General features: G+C 40.5%; 1 long non-coding RNA gene across 1 annotated transcript in view; it reads right to left on the bottom strand.

Annotated features, from left to right (window-relative positions):
* Positions 1-13,577: 13,577 nt before the first annotated feature.
* LOC104960882 (uncharacterized) overlaps positions 13,578-16,325 on the bottom strand; it is a 5,318-nt gene continuing 2,570 nt past the window's right edge. Inside the window, exon 3 of the long non-coding RNA XR_800031.1 lies at positions 13,578-14,048. This is a non-coding gene — a long non-coding RNA (uncharacterized lncRNA). The remainder of the gene's footprint in view (positions 14,049-16,325) is intronic.

Raw genomic sequence — 16,325 nt, 5'->3', positions numbered from 1 at the left:
CCCCCCGCAGATGCTGGAACATATTTCCCTCAGACTAACTGAAAGCCCCTGTGAACAAATAATGGGTGCACGCCAGTCTAAATAAAGTGCGGTTTATGAGTTGCGGTCAGAAACGTCTCCCTCTCTCTCTCTTGCTCTCTTTTTTTTTTAATGTTCTGCACAAAAAGCAGTTGCCAACATTTTTCCCTTTTTTTGGGGCCATATGGCTGGTTGGTGATTATACAAAGCCATTTTTTCCTTTCTCACAGTGAGGCACATAGTCAAATAAAAGAGAGCGGCTCCACACTAGTAGTCTGCAAACCCATTTCGTAGAATGGAACAAGGCTCCCAAGCCAAAACAAACTAAATGTGTCCCATTGCCATTTTTCAGCCTCAGCTTTTTCAATAATATGTTAGACCTTAGCGTTGGATAAATCTTCGGCAACAAGCTGTGTTATCAATTAATCAAATTAATCAAGACTTGAGGGATTTTTACAAGGCCATGGCAATTTTGCATGAGAGGTTGCATAAATATTCAAGTAAGCCTGAACCACAGTTTGATGGAAACCCCAGAAGTATTAATCACATAAACCAAACTTACTGATGATGGAAGATGTTGTTTCAGAGTTCTACGCACAGAAGTCAAGTTTAAGTCTTTGTTATTAGTAATATAATAAATGAGTAGTACAACATTTTGGGGGTGAACTGATAGGACAGATACGAATTTCATGTATTTAACATAGCTGGAGTCAAAACATGTTTAACAAAGATTAGACTGGAGACAGCTAGCTTGGCTCTGTCCAAAATGAAAAATAAGCCCATATCCCAAAAGCTGACTAATGAAATGGTGTAACATTGTACGTTTAACATGTAAATAAATGTGGTTTCAGGGGGAGCTAACAGCTAACAATAAAATGTATAAAACTATATGTGCTGAATGGATAATGAATGAAACCATATGGGAAGTAATGTGGATACATGTAAGGAGTAATGTTAGCTTGTTACTCAAAGCAGACGTCACTTAAAATAAGTCAGTGTTGACTTTTCATGCAGGACACCAACAATGACTCCTGGGTAAATGCTCTGTCTTTGGTTAACCCATCCATCTATCCCAACCATTCCATTAAATAATGTATGATGCGTAAAAAGAAACAGAATCAACATGAGATTTGGTTTACCTTAAACTTAATTTATAATGAGGTTTTGTCATTTTAATTTGTAGAAGACCACGCTGCACCTTCCGAGTTATTGGTAGGCAGTTCTTGTCTTCCTTGTTTGGACTGAGTAACTATTTTCCCTGCTTACACTCATTATGCTTATCTGGGTAATCATGGTCTAATAACTCTCATAATATTTTTCTTAAACTGTTCTTATTTCTTTAGGGTGGAAAACTTAATCCTTTTGAAAAATGCTGTGCTATCAAATTCATTGAGAACACTTTGTCTAGCCCTAGGTATCAGGTATCATGAGTGATGCGTCACAAAGTACACTCGATACACCATCATACGCTGACAGCTGACAAGATTAATCCTTGTGTCTGATAATAAAATATGGGGCAGAGGAAGTAGATGGTAACTATATTCACTTGGTCCCCTGGTGACTTTTTCAGCAAACTGTGAGTAGTTGCCATGGTTTAGTAAAGCCCCTCCTGGTTTCTTCGGGTCTGGCAGTATTTGTAGGCCTAATTTTACACCATAAATCCTACCAGTGAAGGCCAAATCATGCCAGTAAGATAAATGCAAGATGCTGTAAATGTAAGGAAAGCACTTTGAGGTCTGAGCAAGGAGAAAACCACAAAGAACCATGTTAATGTATTTAACACATCGCCCAGAAACGATGTTCTCCCTGTTAGTTAGTGGCCATCTTAGTGGCTGTTTTTCCCCCATTTTTCTAGCCATCACCAAATGATTTATTTGCAAGAATCAAGGAGGTATGACGTTAAAGTGGAACAGAGAAAACTAGAATAAAACGTTGAATGGTTGCTCATAAAATTATGAGGCCGAGTAATAATTTAAAGTATAGAGTAGAGTTATGTTTAATTCAAGCTCATGATCATGCTGCTCTCACCATAATCATGCATGCACGCAATGAGGAAACACCTATTTGCAAGTCTATTACAACAGTGCTGTACTAACAGTCTCTGCATGAGCCTCGCAACACTCGGCAACTTTTATATTAATCTCCAATCAACAGCACACTATTATAACTCACAGGAGAAATGAGCAGAACAACCTGCTCATTGTCATCTCTGTATAAAACCTTGGAAAATGTGTGTTAATCTTGAGTGAAACTGCTTTTAATGAAAGCTATATTCTTTGCCTTACTCTTTGACAAATTGTGCTTCATGTGTAATGTGCGTTAAGTATTTAAGTGGTTTTGTATAAATACCAGTAGCATACTAACTCCATGTTTATGGAGGGCGAGAGAGGGCCTGGATAACATCTAGAGACTGAAGTGTGTCATAATGATACAAACATATGTATTAAAATAAAAATCCAGTTCTGGAAAATTCCATTTAATATGAACCTACTTTTGGAATTTATCTTTTCAAGAATGTACAGTGTTTACGTCTTTTACATTTCACGTACAGCTTCATGTCAGCTAAAGTGAGAAGAAGCCAGGATTTAAACCCTGAGAGGAGCGAGAAGTGTTAATGAGCATTAAAAAGCTCTTAAAGTGTAATCATCTCCATGGACCCTCGCTCTGAGGTAATGCCTATCACATGGCCTCTGTTGGCACCCTTACTCCAAACCACAACCCACTCTCCTCCAAGCCAAAAATCATGAAACCAGAACCCTTGAATCAACCAGACCACACTGCAATGTTACAGGAGCTCTAGACGCACAATATGGTGAAAATAAGAAGATGCAGCTATAATATTATTACATTTAGTACGATCTACTCTGTTACGCTGTGAGAATACGGCTTAACATCAAAGTCATTCCTTGGAAGAACATTTTCCTATTTTTGTTCATTAATTATTCTTTGGGGGAACAATCAGGCCTATTACTCCTTTTACAGGCTGAAATAGACGTGAATGACAAGTGTAATCTTGCCAAAATCCTCAATATACAACTAAAAACAATAGTCTTTGTGTGGGCTAGAGGAATAAAACCAGGTTACAAAGTTAGTGAGTGACAGAAACATCAATGTTTTTTGAGAAAAAATCACGGTTTGTTTTTCCACGGATGAGCTACTTCTTTCTGGAATTCCACTTAAGAGGAAAATAAAAAGTAAAGTGAGTATTCCTGTGTTTCACATCAGCCGAATAACCATAAGAAAGTGAAAAGAAGAGCTTCCATCAAAATAGGATCTGTTTTTTTAATCAGAAATGTTCAGTTAAACATTGCTTCCTCCTGTATGTGGCAGAGATACAAAACATTTTCAATATTTTGTCTTTGTTAAAAAGAGATTTGGGGGCATCTTCTAAAGGTTGTCAGTAAATGATGAAGGTTTCCTTGTTTAAAGAAGGGGATGTGAAAACTGTGAATTTCTATGCTATCGTTAAGTAAGTAGGCTTCCCTGCTTTTTAACCGTGTAGCTGGTTAAAGGTTTGGGACAGATTTGGGTGAATCTTACTACTTTCATTTGTATAGTTGTGGTTAGCGCTGTGACGCTGTCATGCTACGAGTTTTCACCATAATTCTGTGCGCCATTTGTGAGAAAACGGTCTATCGAAATGGGTTTTTTTGCACGTTTTTTTATTTCTAAAAACTAAAACATTTCCATGCCATCATGGCATTGCGGCAATACATTTTCTACCCTCTGCTGCGTGCACATTCTTGATTGTAAACAGGAAACTGTCTAAACCGGGGCCAACAACACACTCCAACTCTCTGAAGAAATATGGAGGAATACATAAATTCAGCACACATGGGATACTAAACCTCTTTTCACTCATAAACAACATCAACACCTATAGGGTGTAACTAATTTCATCACAACAACAGTTACAGTAACATTAACTCACATTACCTCTGGGATTTATTAGCTTTCAGTGCGAAATTAAACAAGTCTGCTTTTACATAACCACCTCAGCATGGCAATCGTAAATGATCACACGCTTCTGGTGTGTAACAGTGTTTCTCTGCTGTAAGAGGAATCATGTACAGCAAGCAGTAGGGGACAAACATCACTCTGTCCTCTTGATTACAACAAATAAATACTACTGGGAGAGGGATTCATCTTCCGTGAGAGAGTGTACACGGAGCAGGATGTATTTATGAATTGGAGCAAAGAAACTTGAAATGTCAATCTCTCCGTGAGCAGCAGGGTAGCTATGGTTAGTTACAGAACCTTTTCTGACTCACTCATTCAAACTTTGTTTTACAGCTCTGACACGCATTCATGACAAGCAGCTAAAATGCTGCCTAATAAATATCGCCTCCGTTTTTATGCCTGCTTTGAGGTAGCCCTAATTAACCAGGCACTACACGCACTCCCCCGTGACATATGTCCCAGCCCGAGCCAAAAATAACACAGCCCTGACGGAGGAGAAGGTGTGTGCTTTGTTTTGTGCCATTTAAGTTGCATGCGTAGGTATCTGTGTTATACACTGTGTGTGTCTCTGTGCTGCTTGTGTGGAAAAAAATGTTCCAAGGGCCAGACTCTCAAGATTTTCAATTCCAGTGTGGCTTCACATTTGCATTAAGAGTGCAGTCTCTGGTGGAATCTCCCAGAGGAGTGCTTCAGAGGCCGAAGCCCAGGGCGATGAGAAGAGCCTGCTTACATGTGAGGGAGGCTCAATACAGCCACCTGTGAAGAAGGTGCATGCGGAGGAGGAACAAATATATCCTGAGAGGAAGCTTTATGGTGATCATTTAAATAAAGACAGAAGAGGAAAGAAAAATAGTTAATCTGTGGTATAGATGCCTGTCACTTTGGTTCACAGAGGTGGAGGTGAAGCTGTGTGAGACTGTGGTCGTACAGGAGGGCTGAGCAGGTCCTATAAACCCAATCATCTGTGCAGTGGGGTGAAGAAACAAGCTGTAAGTTATCACAGAGCAGTGTGTGTCGGTGTCACACCTGTAACAACCTTCTTAATGGATGTTTGCTCTTCATCGTCTTTTAAAACCTCCTCCTCACTCTACTTTCCGCTTTCAGTCACCTTTCACCTCTGTTTTATTCTTTAAATAAGGTCGGCCTGCTTGACTTAATCTCAGTTTTTAACCTTGTGCATGTATAGTTCCAAACAAGCAACAGAAAAACAGGAAGGTTGTAAACATTAGGCATCATACATGGTGGCCAATATTCTACAAGATTTTAAAGCAAAGCAATTTAACTTAACATACATATTTGCATTTGTAGGCTCTGGATAAGCTAAACAATTATTAAACCTTCATGGTTAAAAATAGTGTATTACGAGCTAGGGCTGCACAATTAATTGTATTTTTATCGCAATTACGATTTTGGCTTGCAACGATTATGAAAACAACATAATCGAAGTAAAACGATTATTTCTTTTATTATATTTATTTTTATTTCTTTATTGAATTTTTTTTTTTTATTGGTTTTTCAGTTGAATTATACTTAAAGTTCAGGGTAATCAGATGTTAAAAACATACTGTTCAAATATTTTTCTTCAATAAATGGATGTTTTCAAAGTAAATGGATAATAGTTTTTAATAATCGTGATATCAATTATTGACCCAAATAATCGAGATTATGATTTTTGCCATAATCGAGCAGCCCTAGTACGAGCACACAACCTTGTTGCCTCAGTTTGGGTTCTTTTAACGTTTTTTTATTAACACTTAACTTCCTAAAAAGGTGTTCCTTTCGATATCATTTCCATAATTTTGCTGATTATTATAACTCCTGAGGGAAAACATCTTGCTTTTCAACTTCTAAATGACGTTGTGAGAGTGAACAAAAATGGTTAAGTTACGAGCTGGAAAGCCAAAACAATGAGCTAAAAGGCTTTAAAATGCTGAAGGGAAGTTGTTTGTTTTCGTTTCATAACATTTGTTTAATGTAACTACTGGTTTTAAATATATTTGACATCAGTGACATAAAAACGTTGTTGGAAAATGGTTGAAATATAGACCTCAAAAATTCATTTGTATCCAATTTGCAAACTAATTGAAACCTTGAATAATGGCCCTGTGCTTTTTTTTAAAATCCACATCCAGGCATGTACCACTAACCCAGGAGCCAAGAGTTGAAGAGCTGATCCTTTGAGACCAAACTGTATAATTGGTTGCGTCAAGTCTCGACACAAAAGTGTGGTTTCAAGACATGGGTGTTTCTTATACATCGTCTGCCCCCTCCAGTCCCCCCAAACACTATATGTGCCCCTAAATGTGCCAGAACCACAGATCCCAAAACATTACCCACATTTTTGTAGCCAGAGCTAATTGATATTTTTCCACAAACAGCATCCAGTAAAGTTCTCTAATGGCCTCGAATCCTAATCGTTGCTGTAGACTAGACATGACATCATGGCAACAGGTAGCCCAGTTTGTTCCACGGGTCTTTAATCATCAAGATTGCCATCATAATGATTGAGTGGGCCGCTGGTTCACAAAAGAAGGCCTCTCTGTATGGAGGAGTCAGATAAGGTATGTCTCCGCTTCAAACAGTCTGGACACTGAAGAGAGGAGAACAGTGTTTCCTTTATTTTGATGAGCTCGGAAAAGACTCCAAAATCAATCCATGTATGAATACCTGGAACTTTCAAAAATCAACCAAAATGGAAATAAACATAAAGAAGATGCTTCTAAAAATAGTGCAATGGGCTAAACAACCACAGATGGCTCTTAGATTTTGGACAATCAACAGATATAGACGCAGACCATCACCAAATGATCATTCCCCTGCCAAAACACAATCAGCTCCCTGTCAACACATTCGCTGCGCTCCTTCCTCTTTTCTCTCTCCTCTTCCCTTCTGTTCTCCTTAGCCCTGCATGTTGGATGCCTCGGTGTCAGCCACACCAGTTATTCCCCTAATCCTAAACAGATTGGCTTCCGCCACAGAAGAAAACCCTCAGTCTGGCCGTCTCCTCTGCGCTTGCTCCGCAGAAACCCCATTAATCGGCTGCATATGGCGATAGGTTATGGAATGGATTATGGGCCTTGCGACGTATGTGGTCCGCTGGCTGCTCGGATGCTTGCATGGTGGTGCTCAGGGACACACACCCTAGTGAAGAGGATTGATCGTCGCTGTTCTCACTTTTACAGCCGCCCCAACAGAAAGGGGAGGGGGACAGTTGTCAGTCATTCCTAATAGTTGCTCCCCTCAACAGCGGAGTCAATGGCTTTCTCCCTGATGTGAACATTGCATAGAAACTCATGCGGCGGGCTGAACGTGTAATTATCAAACTTGGAGCTGCTTATTAAGATGAGAAAGAGGACAGGGCGATTGTGTTTCTTTTATTTTTTGTTCCCTAGCACAATAGAGTAAGTGGAGGTCTGTGAAATCATGGTGAGGAAGAAGGATCTGAGAGGAGGAGGACAAGGGAGGGAAAGGGGAGGGGGGGCAGAGGGAGATAGAGACATGGGGAGAACGAGATAAAGGAGAAAGAGACAATCAAACACACACATACATGAACGCGCGTACACACACACGCGCACACGCACACGCACACACACACACACACACACACACACACACACAGTAGCCATAGAACATAATAGTAAGGTAACCACAGTTCTCTTTTTCTACTGCTGTGCCAGTTGGTGGTATGTGTGAACAAGTGTGTGTGTGTGTGTGTGTGTGTGTGTGTGTGTGTGTGTGTGTGTGTGTGTGTGTGTGTGTGTGTGTGTGTGTGTGTGTGTGTGTGTGTGTGTGTGTGTGCCTCTTAGGGGGTGGGTGAGGTCTCAGAAACACAGCTGCGAGGCCTGCTCTGTCATTTGTACAGCACTAGTCTGCCAAGGGTGAAAAGTGACCAAAATTATCCAAGAATCCAGGGTTAACGGTGCGTGTGTGTGTGTGTGTGTGTGTGTGTGTGTGTGTGTGTGTGTGTGTGTGTGTGTGTTTGTGTGTGTGTGTGAGTAGGCCTATGTCTGCACATGTATGGCTTTTAACAATGGGACTGGTTCATAGACGCCACTGCAAGCGGCCCAAGGCCAGAAGGACGTTGGCCCAACAACAGCTCATACAGACGACTGCCTGGCTCCTCGCCCATTATCTTCCCCCAACCAGCCAGCCTGAACTCCTCTGTGTTCTCTGGCCTAATGAATAGACGCAGTAGAAAAACCTGAAGATGCCTAAAATACTTGAACATTTAAAAACGTTGAAAGGACTGTCTACTCAATCAGTAAATAGTTGAGAAGTAGATGTGTCATCCCCTTTAAGATCTCGTCATGCTCATAGTTTAAAATTGACAAGAGATGTAGATGATAGCCCTCTTTTATTTTGAAGTAATGCACTCGACTGACATATCAAAAGAAAATGAACACGTCAGTATTCCACAGACGAGCATGAGCAAAGTTTTTAGGATAAAAGCAGTGATAATCCCAACCTTTGTGCCCTTTAGTGCCAAGCAATCAAGCATGATTCACGTTGATGTAGTTTTCGATTTCATACGGTTTGATTGCCATCCAGAATAAACTGGATTTTATTTCATTATAGACAGGACTAACCTCTTCACACTGCTGCTGTGTACAGTGTGCAGTGTTACTGATGATATTACTAGGTATATGTGCGCTTTTCTCTTTTTTTCAATGCTTATTATTCTGAGCTGAGGATAATGGAAGAGAAGAGGTGTTTCAGTGAACAGGTCAGCTCAAAGTTACATCATTCTAAACTCTTTATCATGTCCTCACAGAGGAAAAAGCATTTAATAAAAGTGTGCACTTTATGAGAGGATTTTTGGGAAACTACTATAAAGCAGCTGCATGCACATGTTTGTGTGCTGCAGATCAATTCTATTAAGAATAGAATGCTCCTGTGGGGATTGTCCACAGTATTGAGTATGTAAGTCGCTTTGGATAAAAGCGTCTAACAAGTGACATGTAATGTAATGTAATGAATAATAATTCTGCAGCCTTATAAAAAATACCACAGATTGTTATTTATTTTTTTAGCATCCCAACACAATTTATAGTCTTTTAATTAAGTTGGTGAAAATATTTTTGTATATGTCTTTTACGCAAGACGATTGCTACAGGACATGTATGTTGATTGATTGTAGTTAGGTGGACAAGTCCCATTAACTTTGCTAATAATGAACTATTCTTTAGTCTTCCTTTAAAATGACTCTTAGGAAAATCTCATTAACTTCTACGAAGACGGTGGAAGGCGTCCAAAGCAACCCTGAACTGCCCTGCGATTCCCCTTTGCGTGCGTCGAAATCTTAAAACCTCCCACGCAATCCCAGACTGCTTTGCTCTTGGTCAGAGGTCCAGTGTTATTAAGAGAGCATGTAACTATAATAAAGGAGGTCCTGTTACAATTAGTTAGGGAAGTTGTCCTTTTTCCACCGCTACCATTGTAGATCGGACGATTGGGACATGAGAACATCGGCTCTGACCTCTGTCCGACAGTAATGATCACGCCTTGACCCCAAGCTTTTTTGTCTAAGTGATGATGACCCTGCATTTGTTGAGACATGACTAAGCAAGAAATAATGCAGATGCTTGGGTGATATGATGTACAACACACCACTTGTACGATTAGTCACAGGATGGTTAAACAGTTTCACTAACCCATGGATCCCCTGTTTAAACTTCCTCTCCATGGACTGTAGGACTCTTTAAACCACCAGCTGCACTTTCAAACATCATATCCCGGTGTGCATGCATGGGAACTTGTCCTTTTCCCCTTGCAGTTCCCCCTCCTTACATCCCCCCATCCACTTCCTGCTATCTACAGGGCCAATCTAAAGCTGCGCTATTACGAGTCCTGTACTTGGTGTGTTGGCGGCCGATTTAGAACATCAACACCATCAATCAACCCGCCAATGGGGCCAACCAGCTGGCTGAACCGTCCTGTCCCACTGCCGGACAATTTGTCATCCGACGAGGCCAAGTTGCGTTCATGTAACTACACCCAAACCTTTCTTCTTTCTTCACTGCCCTTGCTAAAAACCTCTTTTGATGACTTTTTGACTCGCCCTTTCAACTACATCCTTGAAGCCTCGGCATCTTAACTCACAAAAGCCTCTTTACCAAAAACTTCGCAATTGTTTTCTTTCTGTTGCTCCATAAAAGGCTGATAATCACATGTAGACGAGCTTACTTGGGTTTCTCCTAAATTAAGGTTTTGTTTCTTTTCACAGCTTGTTTTATTTACAGTTTTTTGCCATTTCTTGTGCTGGAAAAGTAAGCTGCGCAATTGCCATTACAAATGTTTCCCCTTTTACTTTATGTGGTTCGCTGAGGTAGGTTATTATCCACCAAAATATATGACCGACAAATAAACAAACAAATAAACATCCAATGGAGAAAGCATGAGTCATTGTTCTATAAACATTGGTTATGGCTATAAACTATGGACATATTAGATTTTATGCATGTTTCCTGTTGACTTGAGCGATAATAATAGAGTAGAACAGACTTTATGTGATTATAAAATCCATAGACATGGTCCATATCAAGGAGAGTCAAGATTTATACCGTATTGAATGTCATCAACTCATATGCAAAAAAGGAGACACTTTTCGGGTTGAATGACTGACCATTATCATAGGAAATCTGAACTAGCAGCTATACATGTCACAAATGGCTTTTATAAATTCCCTGTAACAATGATGTCATAGATTCCTCTTCACTTTATAGCTCCTAACACACACACTTCCACACACACACACACTTCCACACACACTCTGCCCCTCTTAATTGCTCAGTGTTCACTGCTTTGCCTTATTACTTGGTCGCTCTCTCCGGGCCAGCTGAGAGGCCCCTGGGGGCACTGTGGGGGCCTTAGAGTTGTCCAAACAACCCCAAATGAAGGTCTGGGGAAGTTCCTTGCTCTTTTGTCTCTGCCGGGGAAACAAGTGCAGCACAGTGCGCAGACTTGGGAGTGTGTATGCCGGGGTCATGATATGGCTGTTCGGCAGTCCCTCACAGTCACGCTACCATTTCTCCCCTCAGCACCCCACTGCCCTGGCCAGCCAGACAGCGGCCCCAGCTGCAAGACTGGCTGCCCTCTGCAAGTTCAATCAGCCAAGGTCACCAACAATCACCCAGTGATGATGCACATCTGTGTCTGTGTGTGCGGGCAGGAAGGTATCAAGCAGCACGCCTCATCTGAATACTTTTAATGAAATGGCAATGTATCTCCCGCTAGATTAGATTAAACTTTATTGTTATGGCACAGAGTACAAGTACTAAAACAACGAAATACAGTTCACTACAGACAAGAAACTACATGCAACTGTGCACATACACAACACCAATCATGTTGTTTCCATCTGCGGGGAGCTGTGTTGAATTCAGATGATCAACTTTCAAGTGTGTGCAAAGGATTAACAAGTCTGCAGCAAATCACTGGCGACACTCCAAGATGTCGGAGTGAAAATGATTTCTGCTAAACAGAACCATGTACCAAAACATTGGCTGCTTTTTACATGGTCGCACGCAACTTTATTTGCCTGTAAATAATTTTCCAACATCCCATTCAAGAACTGGAGCGTTTGATTTCGGTTTTATGAGAGTATGTTTTACAAAAGCCACACGGGCCAAGAGAAACTGTACCTGGCAGTCATGTTGAAAAAGGCTTTCCTCACCTTCTCTCCGTATTAATGAGCGCAGAAACAGCGCCGACCAAAAGCCAAAGTCGATTACAGTGCGAGGCAGTTGCCAAATATATTACATGACAAACAATGGTGCTATAAATGCTGCTGAACTGGATTCCATCACACTCAACAGAGACTGCTTACAACAATTGATATGTACAAATTCAATAGGATAATTTATAACAACATTATGAAAACATTTCTGGCATTGTGAGGAATGTGGTAGATTGGAATTTAATGACATACAGCCAGTTGCAGCTTGTGTGGTGTTCTTTGGATACATGGAAGAAGAATGTGTTTAGGGGCATGGGGGAGCGATTGGAGTGAAATTATAACAAGCATAAATTGGACCCTTGGCATTGACCTTTCTTTGAAAAGTCTTAATGACAAATCACCACTTTCCCTTTCACCTCCAAGTGTTTCATCTGGGCTCTACCCAGGGTGCTTTGCTCCGATCCTGAGCACCACAGCATTGGCCGACCAACATGGGTCATCCAAAACATTTTTGGTTTTATACTTGCATGGACTTAACTGATGTTTACCATTAAATGGCAAAGTATGTAGGAAGGAACTGTTGCATTTTTTCATGTTGTGAGGATTGATCTGCATCATTAAAACCCTTGCAAAATATATGGAATAAATGATAAATCATGCATGTCGCAAACAACAATTTTTGTAGTGTGTAAGTGAGAACCAGACTAAGGAAACATTAAATTAGTCCTACATATTTGGAGTAAAGCCTTTCTTTTATGCTTAATTTAAAATGTTTATTTTCAGTTTTCTCCTTGAAACTTGACAATGAACACACACACTGTGCATCTTTGTTTAAAAATGCATTGAAGGGGAAGAAACAATTTAGAAACATTAATGACTTTACCAAAGGGGGGGGTGTTGAATGTCTACTCTTGCATGTCGTCCTCTCTGTTTTATCATTAACTTTCCCCAGTACGAATAAGAATACCTGTGAGGGGATTTGAATTTACATAAAAAGGGGTTAACAAGGACTGAAAATACTTAATTAAAATGTTAAGACTTTATTTTGTCTTACTCAAAGTTGGATAGTTAACATGCTAATTCAAACAACAAAGGATGGTAGTTTGTTTTGATAAAGCACTAATAATTACATATTTGTACCTGACCAGGCTGAACAAACACACAACCCTTGACCTCATTGCAGAAGAGAGGATTGTGTCCCATTCACAACCTGAAACCAGTCAGACCTGCAGACCTGACTGATGGCTGAGGGATGCCAAAGCTAAATCCAAGCCCAGGTGACCACCAGCGGTCCCTGTCTACAGCCCTCGTCATGAGGGTCTAACTACTTAATAAGTGGCTGTCCCAGGTTTCCTGGACATAGTCCAGACCCACAGAGGCCCCCTTCGAACGGACGCCCAAAAGCATAAGGAGGGCTTCATTTATCAATCAGACCAATCACAGACTTTTCCGGGGCTAGGAACGGCCACATGTTGGGGATTAAGCTCACGGAATTCAGCACAACCAAATTGTGGAGGGTTAGTCAGTGAGAGATTATGGCAAATCAACAATGAAAAGAGTTGGATTACACTACAGTTGCAGCTGGATCAATGTGCTGTGGGTATCACCTATCAATGTAGATGCAATGCACAGCAGCAACTGCAGCTACACATTTAGGATAAGGCTAAATGCTAAACTACTGTTTGTATTGTCTCGTCTGTGCGGGGCAGAAAGGTATAGGTACTTGCATGTTACAGCTTCGCCATTATTAGGAGTTCTCTATAATCACTAAATGCGAGAGTTCACATACAAATGACCCTCCCTAAATGTTACAGTAGCATAGAAAAGCAAACAAGAGTAATAAGTCAGCAGACTGATCTTCAACAACATTCACTACCATATGATACAGGTCAAACCAGACCAAATAAGGCTTAAATAGAGAGCATTGAATTGAGCAATTTATTGAAAACAGCTTTTAATTTGTAAAAGGAAGAGTATATTTTCCTTTTAAAGTCACATAATCTGGCTTTAAGGTCTATAGGCTTGTATGCAATATCGACATATAGATCTGGCAACATAATTTCCAAACTTATTTGCAGTTGAACATGTGTTGACAGTCAATAACCATGGCACCACATCCCTAGCATCACAACTCAAATGTCAAAGTGAGTGTGACATCACTGCATCACAAATAAGGTTCATCTGAAAGTTTCAGAGTGGATAATTATTGTTCCCGAGCCATCCAACGAGCTGCGAGCTGTGCAACTGATTCAGAAGCCGGGGGAGAGAAGTGAGCCGTCACCGTCACCTCTGGCATGTTGTGTCACTCCTGCTCATTTCCATCTCTGCACACAGACGACGGACGAGGCTCTGACAGGTGTCAGAGAGGAGCAGAGCAGGTCTTGTCACTCAGTCACTGAACACACAGGGGGATACACACACTTTGATATACCATGACTATAACTAGAGAGAGGGGGAGGTGTTTCTGTTTCTGCGTGCAGTATATAGAAATAGCAAATGACTGGTGAGAGGAAAAGAGGGAGAAAACGGGAGGAAAGAGACACATGGGTAATGATAAATATGGAGGATACAATCAATATGTAATAATTCTCATAAAAATATCAAGCCCACACAAAAAAGTATAAAGTGTGGTAAAGGGAAGGCATATTTGAACGGCACACTGGGAAAAAGCAACATATTTTTCAAGCAAACATTTAAGAAAGGTAACCAGCATGTTTCATGGACATGTGACTTGTGTCATCTCTCACAAAGCCCTTTTGTAGAGCCGATCTTTGGACATGTCAAAGCACAATAGATGCACTTTAGGCCTACGTTAGCAGAGGCTCAATAGGGACATGTATCTTTTTACCTTTTAGTCCTAAATACAGAAAATGTTAACCATATTACAATTTTTTTAAATTTCAACAGGAATCCTAGAGCCCAGTCAATTGGATATATGTGCTGTGTAATATTTGATATCTGTTGGTTCCATTATTTAATTTACCTGTAATTTATTTGAAGCACTCAATGAAAGTATGTGTCAAATCACCATGCACAATTGCCAAAGAAATTAACAATGATTTTACAAAGAGGACAGCTTAAGCTAATGACTTTGTGTCAGCATGAAGATAGACTTTGCAGATAATGGGTACTTCCAATAAGAGTGCTTTTCATAGAGGGGGTTGTCACCTATGGTAAGAGTGTGTGAGTGCTTTTCATGTACAGTATAGGTCCATGGCATTGGACCATGGACACAGAGGTAGCACACTATTAGCGCACATTACTGGAAATAAATTAGCATGTAATTTAATAATTTTATTAAATGATATTTTGGGGGTCTAAAAGTACAGCTGCTACAATTGTGAGTGAAGTGTTGAGCGGCAGGATTATCATGCATTTATGCAAAGTTAAATCTAAAATGGTTTCTAAAAAGCCTGTGAGTTGAATTTGTACCATCTCAGTGTTGGTAACAATATTAAACAGAACTTGAAAATAACTATTTGGAGTCATATGGTGTTTATTTCAACCCTATATAGACAGTCTAGCTCCACCAATAGAGGTGTCATTGTTCCCCAACTCTAGATTTCAACTAGGGGCTCAGGCAAAATGGAGCTAGACCCCCCATATTTCATTTCTCCCTCGCTGATAGCATTTATCAGCAGTTTCCTGATAAAAACAAAATATGCAACTTAAGCCCGAGCAGGGCTAAGCCGCCGAGGTGGACAGGATTACCTGGAGGCTAGCCGGCACAGGCATCAGATTGTACTGTCATAAAGGGCCATTAGCCTCTTGGCAAACTGTACCTCAAGCCCAAGATGACAGAGCTTTTCAAGACGGACAGGGGGAAAATATGAAACTTAAATACGTCATGACAGACATCTCAATGAATAGGACCCCCAGAAAAAAGTCTCTGCGATGCAAAACAAACATAAAAATATATTTTTTTATGTTAATTTGACACATATGGGAATTGTATTACCAAGTTTGAAATAATCAATTTGCAATGTTCTCCAGTGGATGTATGTATGTATATGAACAGAGGGACTGGGTTTCCACACAACACACAATGGAGTAGACTTACTGACTGGCTGGGATTACATTTAATACAGGATCTTGACAGACATATCCTGGAAGCCTATCGCTCTCTCCGCAGATTTCCTAGGAGAGAAGCTTACATGTTTTTTCTTGGATTTGCCTCATTAATTGGCTGGTTAAGTCCCCTTAATACACGATGATCACTTTCTTGTATGTCTTAAGGCATTTCTTTGAGCTCATATTTCCTGTTACTTTCTTGTCTTAATACTTCACAGCTTTTTAACAACTAAATTAAGCTTTCTAAGGTATGCACATGCTCAGTTTTGTGCGGCAACAAAGTAGGAAGCCTCCATTTTGTGGCAGGGAAAAAGAAGATAGGAAGTTTAATTGTTGGTAGGGGGGTTCTAGACAAAGTGTCCACAGGCAGAGCGAGTATACGGCTAGTTGAGACAGCCTGCATTCTTCCAATGTATTGTCACTTTCTGACAAGTGGAAGAAGAGGTCTTGTGTGTTATCTCTTGGAGGTGATCTGGATTATTTGGTGACACACACACACACACACACACACACACACACACACACACACACACACACACACACACACACACACACACACACACACACACACACACACACACACACACACTATTATAACGTA

Source organism: Notothenia coriiceps, unplaced genomic scaffold (genome assembly GCF_000735185.1).
Source record: "Notothenia coriiceps isolate Sejong01 unplaced genomic scaffold, NC01 NC01_scaffold00001443, whole genome shotgun sequence".
Lineage (NCBI taxonomy): Eukaryota > Metazoa > Chordata > Actinopteri > Perciformes > Nototheniidae > Notothenia > Notothenia coriiceps.
The sequence above is the reverse complement of the archived record's forward strand: the minus strand, read 5'-3'. Positions and strand labels throughout refer to the sequence as shown.